The sequence below is a fragment of the Protopterus annectens genome, chromosome 1.part1, assembly GCF_019279795.1.
Source record: "Protopterus annectens isolate FY-2018-M chromosome 1.part1, PAN1.0, whole genome shotgun sequence".
Lineage (NCBI taxonomy): Eukaryota > Metazoa > Chordata > Ceratodontiformes > Protopteridae > Protopterus > Protopterus annectens.
Genome location: NC_056726.1, coordinates 156,631,685 through 156,649,559, shown reverse-complemented (window position 1 = coordinate 156,649,559; position 17,875 = coordinate 156,631,685). Strand labels below are relative to the sequence as shown.

Below are 17,875 nucleotides of genomic sequence, written 5' to 3'. Positions count from 1 at the left end.
AATACTTGTCTGCTACTGATCAATTTTGACTGATACAAGCTCCAAGAGTTCTCTCTCATTGGCTCTACAACTGATGTGATGAAAAAGAAGAAATCAGAGCTCTCTCTTGCCAAAAAGGGGCAGCAGTGCAGATGCAGATTTAGGGGTTAAAATCAGAGCACTCTGACACGTGGAGTGGTTGGGAGGTGTGCTTCTCACAAATGAGATGATCTTAGTCAAACTGGTTAACTTGAAAATACTCTGTGAGGTTTCATGGTCCTACCATATGTTAATAATGTACAGCACTGCAAAATTATATTTTTGTGCCGGTGACATTAATAAAATTCATAGGATTTTTAAGAGTACAAGCATACCTTTCAATCTCTTTAACATATGAAATCTGGGCAAAGAGTACAATAATAGGGGACAAAGGCCCAAAATAGGGACAGATTTTAAATATTGCTCTTATAAACTCAGAAAGTTGCAAGAATAACACACTTTGTGTTAGCATGCATTTCTGAAGGACCTGAAGGCTAAAACTCAAATGTATATCATTATTTAACGATTTAAATCCTCAGTGATTTGCCAGAAAACCACAAATTTTATGAGGAACAGACCAAAAATATGACACAAAAATCTGAACATTCTGCAAAAATCTGGACAGTTGAGAGGTATGCTAACAAGGCAATTAATCTCATGAACATTAATGTCTTGCCAATACCCCTCAGGCTATACCTCATTTTTCAAGAAGAGTGAGGCCAGCCAGTCCCAGAGTCATTTGTAGGTGACCATCCAATCTTCCTGGTTCTGTCTGAAGGATGATAGCATGTTACACTGCTTGATCTGTGGGGTGGTTGATTCCAGAGATAGGGCGGCACTATGTAAGAAATCTATTTCTCTACTGCATTCTAATTATCTGCTGGTGAATATGTAGTTCCCCAGTTAGGGTAATGGCATAGGAATTAATGGCATTTATGCCAAGGCACAAAAAGCCCATCAACGATCTATAAGATACTATAGATATACTTTATATAGTGAGTGGACAGATATTTAAGGCTGTCTTGGCTAAAGCTTAGGATCATTAAGTCCTGCCAGTATACTAAAACAATCATCTCCATAATGTGTCAAAGTTGTTCTTAAAAATGCTTAAGCTATTGCTTACTTTAATATATTTTGGTAGTATATTGCAGGCATCAGCTACATTCTCAACATAGTATTCTCCTATGCCAAAGTAGTCAATTTTGTCAAGTTTTTTTTGCAGGCACACTCTGTCTGCATGTAAAAGATTGGAAGGCGCAGTGGTGCAGCGTTAGTGTTGTCACATTACAGCAAGAGGTTCTCCAGTTTAATTCTCGGCTGGGGGGGCCTTCTGTGCAGACTCTGCATGTCCTCCCTGCATTTGTGTGGGTTTCCTCGAGGTGCTCTGGTTTCCTCACATGGTACAAAGGCATGCTTCTGGAGTGTTTCTCCCCGGGCGTCCACTGAAAATTGGCTTCATTCCAAGTCAGGCTTTCCTGGTAAACAAATATTAAATAAATAAATGTAATCTGTTTTCCCATTTTCAAGTCATCTGCGTAGAGACTATAGAACACTTCAGATGAAAAAGGCAGATCCAAAAGATTCAACTTAAATAACTACTGGCCTATGACAGCATCATTTGAGACACCCAGACTGTAATCTAACTTTTACTTATCCAATTGCTGTATGATATTTGACATGGCTTTTTTATATACCATGAAGCTAGCCATCTTATAAAAATTATATTACTATCTATCTGTTCTAATTTATTGATCAATGCTTTATGTATGACCCTATCAAAGACTGAAGATAAGTCTATATAAATTACATTACAGCGCTCTTTTTCATTTACAGTGGTTTTTACAGAACATCTTGTTATGGTAGCTACCATTCTATATTACACATTTGCATGCTGACACCAAGAATAAACATTGACTCTGGATGACAATCACTGTTTTTCATAGGATCATAGGTGATTACTGGACTATCGACCAGGAGGTCTTTTTAAGCCTAGCCATCTCATCCTAATGTAATGCCATAGAAATGCTAATCAATACCAAAGACTGCATTTAATGATAACTGTCCATGTCCAGCGGGTTGTGGGCTCTATCTCCAGTAAGAATTTAAGGTGCTCCATTCACTCGTCCAGACTCCTTCTGAACACTGTCATAGAGGTGCTCTGTTTCACATGAATTAGTAGCCTGTTCCAAAGAAGCGGCAGTTGCTGGGATATAAATCTGTCCCTCCAGCATGTCCTATTTACGTCACAGGCCATATTTAGGTCCCTGGAACAGGTAGCCCTAGTCCCTTTTAATTTATGAATATGCAGCACGTTCATTAGGCTTGGGACTTGGATTGCTCTGTAGGCCAGGCATAAGTCTCTCCTAAGAAGTCTATATGATATGTAATATAGTGGCATGGACTTTAGTCATCTGTGTAAGGCACATGCTGGAGCCCCTTGATCTTCTTTGTTAGAAACCTCTGTGGTCTCTCTAATTGATGCAGGTGCTTAGTATGGTACATGCCAAACAGGGAGTTATACTCAGTTACAGCCCAGATAAGTGTCGAGTATGGGGGGGGGGGGTTATAACTTCTTTTGTACTCAAGACAATGCCTTTACTAATCAAGTGTACTATGCAGAAAGCTTTCCTTACTACAGTAGACACGAGATGGTGAAAGTTAAGTTCACAGGCAACTTGTGATCCTCCCAGGTCCCCTACCACTTCATGGGTAGTTAGGGTATTGTAGTTGATTTGATATTGTGAGTGGACATTGTTTGTGCCTATGGGAATGATGATGGATTTCTTTGCATTCAGTTTGAGACCGTGATTAACACACAAGTTGCTGGTCTGTGTGAGGCCCTCTTGGATTATACTGACATCATTTGGGGATTCAATGATTATACCTAGTTTACAGTTATCTGCAAACTTGGTCAGCCACAACCCCTTAGTTTTAACCTGAACTTCTGAGAAATATATACCAAACAGTAAAGGGCCCAACACTGACCCCTGTGGTGCCCTACTGGTAACAGATCTGCTGGTTGATGTGGACTCACCTACTTTGATAATGTGTGTCTAGTTTGTGAGCCAGTTGGCAACCCATCTAACAACAAAGGGTTTACATTCAGTTTGCTAGGTTTATCAGTAATGTCTGAATGTGGGATTGTGTCAAAAGCCTTTGCCAGGTTGAGGTATGCTGTGTGCACAGATTTGCCCTCATCAATGGACTTAGTCACATGTTCAAAGAAATCCACAAGATTTAATAGGCAGGATCTGCCCTTCATGAAGCCAAATTGGGTAGGATCCAGGGTTTGGAGGTCACCTATGTCTTTATTTATGAGGTCCATATTGGTACGTTCCATGGCCTTGCAGTTGAGGCTGGTCAGGCTTATGAGTCTGTAATTCCCTGGGTCTGTTGCTAGGCCACATTTGTGGAGGGGAATAACTGTTGCTGTTCTCCATTCCACAGGAACAAAGCCTGGGGTTAGACTATGATTGAAAAAGGCTCCTTTTGAATAGTGTCATAGAGGTGCTTTGTTTCACATGAATTGGTAGTCTGTTCAAAAGATGCGGCAGTTGCTGGGAGATAAATCTGTCCCTCTCTTTGGTGATGCTAATTCACATTTTTGCCTGTTTATAAGACAGCATGGAGTGTCATCTGGTCTCATACAGGCTGTACTTTTTGCCTTGGACAAGGCTTTGAGGACCTGTTCTTCAGATATGTGGAGGGGGGGGTGGGTTGGGGGAAGGTTTATTGTAAGTTAGGAGTGGATAAGGGAATGACATTTTCACCAAACCTATCTGCTAGCAGGTTTGCTATCTCTGTGGGGTCAGTGTGTGTGATACCGTTGGCCACCAGCTCTGCACATGCTTGGGTCCTACCCTTTAGCTTACATACATAGCTGTAAAAGGCCTTATGGTTATCCTTGGCTATACTTACTAAGTTTCTCTCAAAGGAGCCCTTAGAGGATTTGAAATGTTGTCTTATTTGCCTGTTGAGACTGAGGAGGGTGCTTTTCCATTGCTGAGGCCTTCCCTTTGTTTTCTTGGACAGCAACTTTTTGCATTAATTGTAAAGTTTGTTAATGCTGGATGTCCACCATGGCAACTTGTTTTTACTTGGGGCTCTGGCTTTGATTCTTTCTGGTACGGATGAGTTTATACACTTATGCAAGTGATTGTACAAGGCTTTAGTGTAGTGTAAACTCCGGCGTAGTTGCCATTTCCAGCTTGGGGTGGGGCTTGGAATGCATTTATACCTTCACCTTGTAGAGTAAAGTTTACCTTGGTGAAGTTTTTTTGTCTGATTTCACCCTTTGTGAGTTCTGGTGTTAGTGCCAACTCAAAGGTGACTGATTTGTGGTCAGTTTTAACTAATGAGGGTCCGACAGTTGAGGCAGTGCATCTGTTTGACATGTTGATGAGGACCAGATCAAGAATGTTTGTTCCCTGTGTCGGGGTATGGACGATTTTTTCTAGGGCATTTCAATTAACAAAGTCAAGGAACTTTTGCACTAGCAAGTGAGGGCTAGCTTATGTTTCCCAGTTGATGGTGGGATAATTAAAATCCTCCATAACCAGTGTGTTCGATAAAATGTGGAATGTCTCCAGTTTGGTCAAGTAGGCTTTGTGGGTGTCGTGACCCATGGAGGGGGATCTATAACTGGCTATGACTTGAATGGAGGTCTCAAGCACTGTAACCTTGTGACACCCTGACACCATGTGTAGAATGAGAAAAAAGAGGATTATGGGTGGATGGATGGGTATGGTTTCAAGTCCAAGGCATTTGAGTTCTGAAAATAATTTATCAAAATATTCTTCTCATCATTTTTCTACAGTAAGAAAGGAGACCTACGAGTCTATAGTATTCTGGGTTTGTCCTAGTCCCCTTTGCCTTAAAGATCTTGAAGACTTTCCCCATTGTCACATGTCTTAGTGAAGAGTACATTTTACGGTACTGTAAGTTTACTTTGAAGTGCCCTCAGATCATTGCTACTAATTCAATATCTTCCCTGTGCTTCCCTTGGATGAATTTAAATAGTACTTTTTTTAACATAACTAATTTAATTTCAGTATCTGACGTTTCCTGGAAGTGACAAATACAACTTACTTCCCTCTTTGTAAAGCCAAACTGTTTTGCATAAGATTTGCATACCTACAATCTGTTGTGCTGGAGAATAAACTTTAGAATCAATGTGCCATTTATTAATTTGTATGCCTTTATTTCTGCCACATCTTGTATATCTATAAAATGGTGTACTGTTATGCTCAACATCTATATAGAAATGTCTTTAATTTTTTTCCTGATCTTTTCACAGTATTTTTAATTTGCCTTCTCAGTTTATTTATTTCAGTTATAGTTCAGCCTTGTTTCCATTTCTTATGTTTAATTATCTTGTTAATATGGAAATATATCCTCCTGACCTTGTATGCCTAGATCCTGATATTATTATTATTTTTTTTTTTGCACTCAATTTCATAGGTTCATAGGTTCATAGGTTCATACTAGGCTATCTGCCCGAGGGCATTTATAAGCCTAGCCCATTGTTTTGTGGCTTACGCCACCCCTTTAGTATGGGGAACTATACCCATTATTTTGCTGTACCTCTGTCGAGCAGTGACACTGAGGTAATTCCTGGGGTATATCTGCGATCTCCCATCCATTGGTCAAGATTTCTCTTGAACAAGGCCAGTGAGGTGCTCTGCCTCACATGTACCGGGATTTTGTTCCACAGCATAGGGAGTCTTTGGGTGATGAATCTATCCCTCCAGCACGTCCTATTAATAGCCGTGTCGAGGTTTAAGTCTCCGCCCTTGTGGCTCTGATGGATCTAGATTTTTGAGGTGAAGCATATTCATCAAATCTGGGTTTGAGATGGCCTTGTATGTTAGGCAAAGGTAACCTCTGAGCAGGCGGTAAGCGACTGAATAGAGCTGGAGTTCTTTCAGTCGGGCAGCATAGGACAGATTTTTGAGACCCTTTATCCTTTTGGTGAGGAACTTTTGTGGCCTCTCCAGCTGCTGCAAGTGTCGGGTCAGATACATTCCGAATGGGGCATTGTACTCAATCATTGGTCTGATGAGTGATGAGTAAAGGGAGACTATGACCTCCCTTGATCTAGATGAGAATCCCTTCATGATAAGGTGGGCAATGTAGAAGGACTTCCTAACTACTTTAGCTACATGGGTGTCGAATGACAGACTACTATCAACCTGGGTCCCCAGGTCCCTGATAACTTCTTCTGTGCTCAGTGGATTGCCACCTATTTGGTAGCTAGGGGTAACCTTGTTTTTCCCGAAGGGTATGACTATGCATTTTTGGCATTTAACTTTAGGCCGTGGCTCTGGCACCAGTTATCCGTTTCTGTGAGACCCTTCTGAAGGATATCTGTGTCAGATGTGTTTTCTACTATGGCCCAGTTTGCAGTCATCTGCAAACTTTGTCAGCCATAACCCTCCTGTGTTTGCTTGTACTCGGAAAAGTAGATGCCAAACAAGAGTGGGCCCAGGACTGAGCCCTGTGGGACACCACTTGTGACAGGCTTTGAGTCTGACATGGCGCCAGCAACTCTGACCCTGTGGGTTCTGTCACTCAGCCAGTTTGCAACCCATCTTGTGATGTATGGGTTAACATTTAAGCTGATGAGTTTTTCAATGATACCCGAGTGGGGTATTGTATCAAGGCCTTAGCCAGATCGAGGTAGGCTGTATGGACTGCCTTTCCCTCATCAATGGCTTTGGTGACTGTTTCGAAAAAGTCAACCAAGTTTAAAAGGCATGATCTGCCTTTGACAAAGCCAAACTGGGTTGGATCCAAATTCTGCAAATTCCCTATGTCTTTATTTATGAGGTCCATTATGATCCTCTCCATGGCTTTGCAGATAAGGCTTGTCAAGCTAATGGGCCGGTAATTTCCAGGGTCTGTGGAGGCACCGCCTTTGTGAAGTGGGACCACAGTTGCAGTGCGCCACTCCCTGGGTACGTATCCAGAGGTAAGACTTTGATTAAACAGCTGTCCTAGCTGTGGGTTTAATTCCTCATTGAGTTCGTGGAGCACACAGCCTGGGACACCATCGGGTCCCATGGATGCTGTGTTTTTTGCTTTGGAGAGAGCAGTTCTCACTTGGGCGCTGGAGATGTTTGGGGGGCTGCACTCATTTGGTATAGATATCTCTCCTTTTGGGGGGGAGAAGTTTGCACTGAACCTGTCAGCCAGTATGTTGGCAATGTCTGTAGGATCAGTAATCTTCACATCATTTTGAACTAGTTCTGAGCATATCTGGGAGTTTCCTCCTAGGTTTCTAACATAGCTAAAGAAGGCCTTATGATTGTCTTTTGAGTCTTTAGCTATTTTTCTCTCGAAATTTGCTTTGGATGATTTTATGAGAGCTCTTAGTTTTTACTTATAGTGATCAAGGGTGTCTTACCTTTTAAGGATTTTGCTCTATCTTGTAGTAGCTTCCTCCTTTTGTTGTAGAGTTTGTTTATGGCTGGGGTCCACCAGACTGGACGCTTGCCTTTGGTACAAAGAGTCTTTGTTTTGCTTGGGATTGCCTTATCCATGCAGTCCTGCAGGTGCTGGTAGAAGGCGTTTGTAAGTGATTCAGCGGCTTGAGTATTGTTTTCCATGGCTCGGGGCCTGAAAGGAGACCACACTAGTCTTTAGAAGTGTGAAGTCGGCTTTTGAGAAGTTCTTTACTGTGGTCTTTTTATTTCAGGTGGGGTGGGATGAGGACCCCAGCGAGATTAGTTTGTGATCTGATCTCACCAGTGAGGGGTATACTTCGGTGTTGAACATTGTGCTCCCATGTTCGTGATGATGAGATCAAGTATGTTATCTCCTCTTGTGGGGATGGTGACTAGTTGTTCCATGGCATTTGAGTTTATGAATTCCAGGAACTTTTGGGCTAGGGTGTTTGGGCTTGAGTAGTGTTCCCAGTCTATATTAGGGTAATTGAAGTCACCTAGTATGATGGTGTTTGGTGATACATTTATCCCCTCTAGTGTTTTCAGGAAGGCCATGTGAGTTTCCTGAGTTTGTGAGGGTGGCCTGTAACATGCTACAATTTGCAGAGCAGTCTTGCCTATGGTTAATTGCACCTGGATGGTCTCCGATGCATCGTGCATTGCCACCAGTCTTGAGGTGTGGGTGTCCTTGATGAATATGGATACCCCTCCTTTCTTGGTATTGTCCGGATTTTGGGGCCGGAACGCATGATATGAGGTAAAACCTGATAGCGCTGGGGTGCTCTCAGGAGCCTTGAACCAGGTTTCTGTCACAGCACAGACATCGATGTTCTCCATACTGAGAAGGGCCTCGAGTGCGTGCATTTTGAGATTTAGACTTCTGGCATTGAGCAGCATTACCCTTAGTTTTTTCCTTTTTGTGTTCTAGGGTGGTAGGTTTAGAATTTGAGCCTTGCCTAAAAAGGCACTATGGGGTGGCAAGAGCCTTTGCCAATATCCGGAATCCCAGGGTGACAGGTGCAAGCCGTCCCTTGGAAGCAGCGTGGCTTGTCCAGCATGTCATCCCAGGAAGACAGATACTGGATCCCCTTTGAATGACACCAGTGTTTAAGCCAATTGTTAAAGCTGATCATCTTATCTCTGTATTGTGGCATCATTCTTGGTGAAGGTAGGATACTGCTCAAGGTCAGGGTCATACCTGCCTGGGCTACATAATCAGAGAGCTCCTCAATGTCTCTTTTCATGTAGTCCAAGGAGGAATGCGTCTCAGGTCGTTTACACCAGCGTGGACAATGACTGTGTCATATTTGTACCTGCTGTTGAGAGACCTGAGTGCTTGCGTTATGTGGCGGATTCTAGCGCCCGACAGGCAGCTTACTGTGACCTTCTCCTTACTCAGTCTGGTGAGCGGGACATCAGTGTGTCTGACTATGGAGTCACCAATGACTAGTGTGTCTGGCATTGTGTTTGGCCTTAAGGGCTGTGACTGTTTGACACTCTGACTGTGAGGTCTATGTGTTGCGGGTGTTGTGTTCTGAGGTGGTGGTTGTTTGGGTGTCTGCTTTGGTGGCCTCTGCTGTTTTGGTAGATTTTTGATCAGAGCCTCCGAGTATGTCTTTGTGTGTTTATGTGTATGATTTGAGGTTGTAATGGTACTATGTGAGACTGGGTCTATAGTGTGTGTGGTAACCTTCTCCTCCTGACTAGTCTTGCCAGTCCTATGTTGAGAGAGCTCAGCCTCCAGTTTGGCCGTATAGTTGCATCTCTCGCATGTATTTGTGTTTTGTGGGAGGAGGAAAGGGTTGTTCAGGTACATGAGGCAATTGAAACATTGCCTCAATATTCCCAGGTTCACCAGCTGAGCAGGAGAGGACACTAGCAACTGATCCTCGACATGCTAGAAGGGTAGACGAAAAACTTTAAAAAGATTCCGGGACGTGGGTGACCGAGAAATGGGGTTGCCTTTTTGGGGTACTATCTATGACAAGAGTGCCGTATCAAGGTAATAAGTACTGTAGGAGCAAGTGCTAGGTTTAATAGATAGAGAATAGTCTACTTGGAGTCAAGTAGAGTTGATCTTTTAGTTATAGGATACGCTGATTTGATCAGTAGTATAGTTCGAGGAAGGTAGTTTTAAGGGAAAATTTGAAGAGTGGACTTTAGGTAGCCCGAATAGTTTAAACCTGCTTAACCGGCACTGCCCTAGTGTGCAACAGTGGCAGCTCCGCGCTAAATCGCTCTAAATCGGCTTAACGCTGCGTTTAGCGCTGCTTTTATACCAGGGGCTGGAAAAAGCTAGAAACTGGCCCAAAACGACCAATAAACTACTAGTTACTGGCTGAAACCTCACAAAACTGGACAAAGGCAGCTCAATGCTTCCCACTCCCACTGGTAAGCAAGGTAGCCTCCCTTCACCCAAATAAGGCAAGGAAACAGTACACAGGAACTACAACCAAAGCCCAGGAATCAGCAACTCTGAAACTGGACTAAACTAGTAAAGCAGGAAAGCAAGGTAGCTTCCCTTTCCCCAAATAAGGCAAGGAAACAGTACACAGGAACTACAACCAAAGCCCAGGAATCAGCAACTCTGAAACTGGACTAAACTAGTAAAGCAGGAAAAACAAGAGATATTTTTTCTTTTTTTTCTTTTTTTCACAAAACAGGCAGAAACAGGTACAGCAAACACTTATAAATGCTATGAATCAGCTACTACAGCTTACACAGAAGAATTTGCTACAAATACAGTCAAATAGTAACAAACAAGGATTCCAAGTGCAATATTAAGTTAATTGCAGTAAAAACAGCTTCAATGTAACAGAAAGGCAGGCGAAATACAGTTGCTAGGTATTCAGATGTGGAAAGCAACAAAAATATACTTAGTATCAAGAAAAGTCGCTTATTCAGCTCTCTGCAGCCTGGATTACTCTGCTGGCCCACGTGGAGTCTGTGCTGAGTAGGTACAAGCTGAAAGTTTTATACCAGGGGACTGGAAAAAGCTAGAAACTGGCCCAAAACGACCAATAAACTACTAGTTACTGGCTGAAACCTCACAAAACTGGACAACAGGCAGCTCAATGCTTCCCACTCGCACTGGTAAGCAAGGTAGCCTCCCTTGCCGCAAATAAGGCAAGGAAACAGTACACAGGAACTACAACCAAAGCCCAGGAATCAGCAACTCTGAAACTGGACTAAACTAGTAAAGCAGGAAAGCAAGGTAGCTTCCCTTCCCCCAAATAAGGCAAGGAAACAGTACACAGGAACTACAACCAAAGCCCAGGAATCAGCAACTCTGAAACTGGACTAAACTAGTAAAGCAGGAAAAACAAGAGATATTTTTTCTTTTTTTCTTTTTTTCACAAAACAGGCAGAAACAGGTACAGCAAACACTTATAAATGCTATGAATCAGCTACTACAGCTTACACAGAAGAATTTGCTACAAATACAGTCAAATAGTAACAAACAAGGATTCCAAGTGCAATATTAAGTTAATTGCAGTAAAACAGCTTCAATGTAACAGAAAGGCAGGCGAAATACAGTTGCTAGGTATTCAGATGTGGAAAGCAACAAAAATATACTTAGTATCAAGAAAAGTCGCTTATTCAGCTCTCTGCAGCCTGGATTACTCTGCTGGCCCACGTGGAGTCTGTGCTGAGTAGGTACAAGCTGAAAGTTTTATACCAGGGGCTGGAAAAAGCTAGAAACTGGCCCAAAACGACCAATAAACTACTAGTTACTGGCTGAAACCTCACAAAACTGGACAAAGGCAGCTCAATGCTTCCCACTCCCACTGGTAAGCAAGGTAGCCTCCCTTCCCCAAATAAGGCAAGGAAACAGTACACAGGAACTACAACCAAAGCCCAGGAATCAGCAACTCTGAAACTGGACTAAACTAGTAAAGCAGGAAAAACAAGAGATATTTTTTCTTTTTCTTTTTTTCACAAAACAGGCAGAAACAGGTACAGCAAACACTTATAAATGCTATGAATCAGCTACTACAGCTTACACAGAAGAATTTGCTACAAATACAGTCAAATAGTAACAAACAAGGATTCCAAGTGCAATATTAAGTTAATTGCAGTAAAAACAGCTTCAATGTAACAGAAAGGCAGGCGAAATACAGTTGCTAGGTATTCAGATGTGGAAAGCAACAAAAATATACTTAGTATCAAGAAAAGTCGCTTATTCAGCTCTCTGCAGCCTGGATTACTCTGCTGGCCCACGTGGAGTCTGTGCTGAGTAGGTACAAGCTGAAAGTTTTATACCAGGGGGCTGGAAAAAGCTAGAAACTGGCCCAAAACGACCAATAAACTACTAGTTACTGGCTGAAACCTCACAAAACTGGACAAAAGGCAGCTCAATGCTTCCCACTCCCACTGGTAAGCAAGGTAGCTTCCTTCCCCAAATAAGGCAAGGAAACAGTACACAGGAACTACAACCAAAGCCCAGGAATCAGCAACTCTGAAACTGGACTAAACTAGTAAAGCAGGAAAGCAAGGTAGCTTCCCTTCCCCCAAATAAGGCAAGGAAACAGTACACAGGAACTACAACCAAAGCCCAGGAATCAGCAACTCTGAAACTGGACTAAACTAGTAAAGTAGGAAAAACAAGAGATATTTTTTTCTTTTTTTTCTTTTTTTTCACAAAACAGGCAGAAACAGGTACAGCAAACACTTATAAATGCTATGAATCAGCTATTTCCCTATCAAAACTTGTAACACTCTTTCCCATCTCTCCAGTGAATGTATTTCTCCAGTTAATTTTACATAGTGACTGTTTTGCTTCCATATATTCTGTTAGTAATCTTTTCGCATTGGTTTAAATTTCATCTTGAAATAGTTTAGCCTTATAACCCAACCACTGAACATCAATGGAAGTAAAGCTTGACATGAGCTAGCAACTGTCTCCTTAAGAACACAGACAATATTCAGTATGCTTATTTATTTATGTATGTATGTTTACCGGTAGTGCACTGACCAGTAATGACCAATTTGAGACTCAGATCAGATGAAATGCAAAACATTTCAAAAACAAACAAGTACAGAAATGTGAGCAATAACAGAGTATTTCAGACTAATTATATATGTGTGTACATTCTAGTGAACATGCACAGTGAAATGTTCCATCAATCAGAGTGTAATGTACAATAAAAACATCAATTTCTAATGTGGGTCAATCTTCAGTAAGTCTTGAAAGAAGAGAAGAGATTTGGAAAGGAGATAAATCAGCTGATACATCCTATGATGAAATAAGAGCATTTTGAGTTGCATTCTGAATGTGGAATAAGTGTTGATTTCCTTAACGCTGATGTGGAGAACTTTCCAAAGAGTAGGTGCCTGAGAAGCGAAAGCATGTGCAGCACTGTGGAGTTTGGTTCTAGGGGTAATAAGAATCAGTGTCTTGTGAGTACCATCTCAGGTTATATGAGAAGGCTTTTTCATGAAGTCTAGTGGCAGAGTGAATAAATGTGTGAAGTTAGAGTAGTCTGTAGAGCTGGGCTCTTAAGAGTAGGTTAGACCTATGTTTAATGGTAGCCATTTTGCTTTTTCTACTGTGATACAGTGAGCCTCACAGAAAGGCAAGTTTATAATGAATCAGCAGATGCTGTTAGAGATAGTCTGGTGTGTGGCAATGTTTCTCTTAGAGGTAGAAGTAAAAATTGGAAGCCCATATTCAAGTTGAGAAAGGAGAACTCCTTTGCAAATGGCTGCTCTGGTTGGTTGAGTCAGAAAAGGAGAGATCTTTCTGGCCCAGAAGTGGAGGGAGATTATTTTGGCTATCTGCTATCACTTTGTTTGTGTGGAAAAGGAAATTTAACGACTGGTCAAGTCATAATTTTAGGTATTTAAATGTGGAGGTTGCCTCTATGGAATGGTTGTATACGTCAAAGTTAGTAAAACAGTGAGGTGCTTGGTGAGTTTTCTGTGGAGTTCCAAAAATCCTAGTTTTGGTCTTGAGGAGGTTGAGAATCTGTAGTTTATATGCCATTGGTGGAGCTCATGTAATCAAAACTGCAGTTGGCACTGAAAGTTAGTAGGAGAGTGGCCTTATAGGTAAATGAGCATGCCATCATCACAGAGGATAAGTGGAAGATAGGGGATGTTACAAGGAAGTTTGTTAACGAATAATAAAATGGGGAGGGGCAAGACTGATCCTTGTGGCACACCTTTAGTAACAGGTGCCAATTCTGATTTGAAGAATCTTATTTTAAATCTGAAGTCTCTGGCTGTGAGAAAAGATTTAAACTAAGAAGTGGATTCTGAGCTGATAAAAATTTGAATTAGTTTGTTTTGAAAAAGACAGTGGTCAATGAGGTCAAATGCTTTTGTCAGGTCTATAAAGAAGGTATCTGTAAGGAGGCCACTATCAGTATTTAGCAGGATGTCATCAACTGGGATCCAAAGTGTTGTCACAGTACTTCACCCAGGCCAGAATCCATGTTGTTTGGTGGACAGAATGTGGTACTGCTGGATATATAGTGAGAGTTGGGTGTAGACTATCTTTTCTAGAAGTTTACCCAGAATTGGAAGGATGGGTATTTGATGAAACTAACAGGTATATTTTGGGTTGATTTGCTTAGGGAAGGGATTAATTAGAGCAGTTTTCCCAATATGTGACATGATGTTTTGTTTGAAACATAGATTATGTATATGTGGGTGTTAGGAAGACATAGATAACCTCTGCAGTGATATATGAACCAAAGGTTTATGTTGTCAGATCCAAGAGGGGTATCAGTGGAAATATTTTCAAGTAGAATATAAACTTCTTTGGGACATATGCATTTGAAGTAGAAGAGGGGGATGTTCCATTCCCTGGTAGATTTGCTTACAGTCTATAACAATCATTGCTCCTCAACATCCTCTAGAAATAACTTCTTCACTAAAATTAATATTATTCCAGTTTGTTTCTAGCAAATTAAAGTTGCCAGCTGTTATGATTTTTCACAGCTGTGTTTGAATTCCTCTTGGCCATCAGCACTTAATTTTTAAAGGGTTGTTTTTATTATCACAGTTGCACAATTTACAGTATTGGCATTACCATCAAAGATTTAATAATAAAAGTTCTCATATCAATCTTTGATCGCTATCATAACAGCCATTCATAATACATAAAAATGTGCAGATGAGGTTAGCAATGGCGGGCAGTGGCCCTAGTCTGAAGTTGAAACACTAAGGATTTACCTGTAATGTAATGCAACACATATTAACATTATTGATCTAAAATAAGTGCCTTTTTTATCCCTTTGTATGGTTATAAACAATCCTGCAGCAGTATACTGGGATAGCATGCCACTCAGTTATGTATTCTTACCTGTGTTTTTTCACACATTTGCTATTGCTCGAACTGACCATCAGTGCTATTGAAGTATGTGAAAAATATTAATAACCAAAACTGTAGAGTAGGAAGTTGAATTATTATAGAAAAACAACACACTAATGAGTTAATGCATTGTTCATGTTTTGTAAGTACCTTTTAGAAATTGCCTCACAAAGGAATGCCTTTTTCAATCATTCAGTCATGTAAATAAAAAGGAATGTAAAATATAAACCAGTTCATTAAGAAATGCTTAATTTTCAGATATTATCACACCATAAGCAGTAGATGCTTTACATATTCATACATGTTTCCTACCAAAGCTTGAACAGAAACTGAGTCTCTGTAATATACTAACCACTTCCAGGATTTTATAAACTGAAATGTGTTTTATGTGTGGAAAAAAATGTTACTTTCCTGTGGTATATTAATACCTATTCTTGCCAGCTACTTTTGTTTCCTGCTGCACATTTCATTCAAGCTATGCTTGAAATAAGTCTACATGACAGAAAAAAATGAAAGTGAACATTATTTTTGTTACCCACACAGAGACACATTGATCCTTAAAGAAATCTGACGTGGGATTATAGATGACCTACATGTTTATGGAAGTAAATAACTTGGAAGTAGGACTATTGCACAGTGGAATCTGATAAGCACTGAACTGCACTGGGGAAATCTTCTTTTGCATTAAGTGCTGCAGCTTCCTGTTGATTATATTATGTTCAGGGTTGTAGGATGTCTGTCCATCACAGAGAGCCACATTTATTTATATTTACTTTTTAATTTGCAGGGAGGTTATTACCACAGACTGGCTATTTTTGTCTAAAATATCATTCAGATTTTTGTCTGCCACATTCACGTCCTACACTCAAATAACTCAGTAAAATTCCTGCAAACTATATGGTTTTCATACACAACTCTTTAAAGCTCGTTAGCCGTACTATAAGGTTAACCTACCCTAATGATGGTGCTCACTAAGTGCCTTATGGATTTGAAAGCCAGCAAACTCCTTTAAGTAATAGTACATGGAGCAGATGAAGCTCTGTGCAAAAGGAAGAATTATGAATGGGTCTCCAATTGTAACCATCTCAAGATTCAGCTCATGAGCTTCACTCTCGAGGTGAATTTCTTGGCATCCACATCTTGAAAACATAATATCATGGTTACGATGAGATACCCAATCATAATCTTCTTTATTATATATATGGCTGTATCATCATCTGTGAGAGTAAGCAATGAGTGACTTTCACATTATCAATCACAAACCATCACAGACAACTTTCATTGAACACGCAGTCCAACAAAACACAGTTGATAGCAACAGGCTTACTTTTTCAATTGTTACTATACAACTACTCTCTTTGTAAAAGATATCCTGCCTTGACAACAATGCCATTCTAAACAAAGCACAAAAATGAACAGTAGCCCTGTTGTCTGCTTACTTCCTTCCCAATACCACATCCCTAAAGTACTGTCTGAAGGCAATCAGAAAAAGATTTACCTGCTGCATATCACAGTTCTATTTTAAACAATTATATCTGTAAGGAAATGGCTTTGCTGCCATACCAGATTACTTCTACATTCTAAATCCACAACTGCAACCAAAGGACATTGCACCTTGTAGTGTTATTGGTGGCCAAAGTGGGACTGAAGATAGCATAAACTGACAACGTGTGTTTCACGGGCTGTGACAGCTAATATGGCCATTGACAACATTTGCAGTTATTAACCAATACAGCTGCACCAAAATGTAACTATAGATATACAGATGTGTGTGTGTGTGTGTGTGTGTGTGTGTGTGTGTGTGTGTGTGTGTGTGTGTGTGTGTGTGTGTGTGTCTACGTTTGTATTTCAGTATATGTGTGTCTATATAGCTATGTGTGTATATCTACATCTGTATATGTGTGTGTCTACTTTCAGTCCCTTAATTGGAAAGCATTCTTAGTAAACATTTAAGAAGCTGCAGTCACATGATTACAGCTGCTTAAATGTTGCTCAGTGTGTGAGAGCTACTAGTTCCTTGCTACAGTATAGCAATGTTCCTGGTACTTTGTTCACATTGTAATGTTTTAGCATTTCAGTAAGGATGTACGATGTCTGCAAACAATACCACTTTGCAGAAGCAACAAACCTTTTCTTTAGTCCTTAACTTGAATTTGGGATGATGACATGGGGACATTACCCAGCGCACCAAATAACTTTGCTACATGTGGAATTCCCACGCCCTTTCTATTCCTTTCACCTACTGTCAACCGTAACATAGCATGATGATTATTTACTAGTGAGAAGCTCGCATTTTGCTCTTTCACTTCTGTTTGCCTATACAGCATTACATCAAATACCCTCTATTTATCCCGGTATGTCTTTGGTGCGATAATTTCTTGGACTATCATTTGTACAATAGTATTTTCCCTACTTACTTTTTAATGCTGGGATTCTTCAGTCTTTCTCTTGAAGAATGAGATGTCTGTCATTCCTACTGGCTTTTTTGACAATCTTGTTATCTTTAAGCTCACATTATTTATTTATTTATTTTTTTCTGGTTATTTTATTTACAGTTTGATAGTTGGGTGGGTGAACGAGTAAGATGACTCTCTTCAGTCACATCCCAGGCTCAACAGAGCAACAATACAATATAAAACATTTAGAGCAATTCATTATTATGTCTAATATTTACAACTGTCATAGTTCAACATTATTTACATTTGCACAAATTCAGTAATAGCAGTACAGTGAGTGAGAGAACAGTTAGACACTTAGCAACAGTAACATTATTTATTGGTTGTTAATCATTATCTCTGAAGCAACTGCAATAGGACTGGCATAGGAGATTGTGTTAAAGTATTTTTGAAGTCCTTTATGCTTTCTTGGTTATTGATTCTGGGTGATAAACGATTCCAGGTAGTTGGTTATTAGTGATACAGCCATGTTGTATTTTTAGTCCGCTTTCCTTTTGTTTCCTTCATGCTTACCTACCAGACAGGTAGCACTGATAAGCACTTCTTTCCCTTATCGCTTTTACTTTTTCCCCTTCCTCTTTGCCCACAATTATATTGCATAAAATCTCTTCTTTAATGTAAATTGTGACTCCTGCTCC

The 17,875-nt window shown here is 40.5% G+C and overlaps 1 protein-coding gene across 1 annotated transcript in view; it reads left to right on the top strand.

Annotated features, from left to right (window-relative positions):
* The window catches only part of GRIN2B (glutamate ionotropic receptor NMDA type subunit 2B), a 1,340,574-nt gene that overhangs the window by 175,958 nt on the left and 1,146,741 nt on the right, over positions 1-17,875 (top strand). The gene's annotated exons all lie outside the window — the stretch shown is intronic.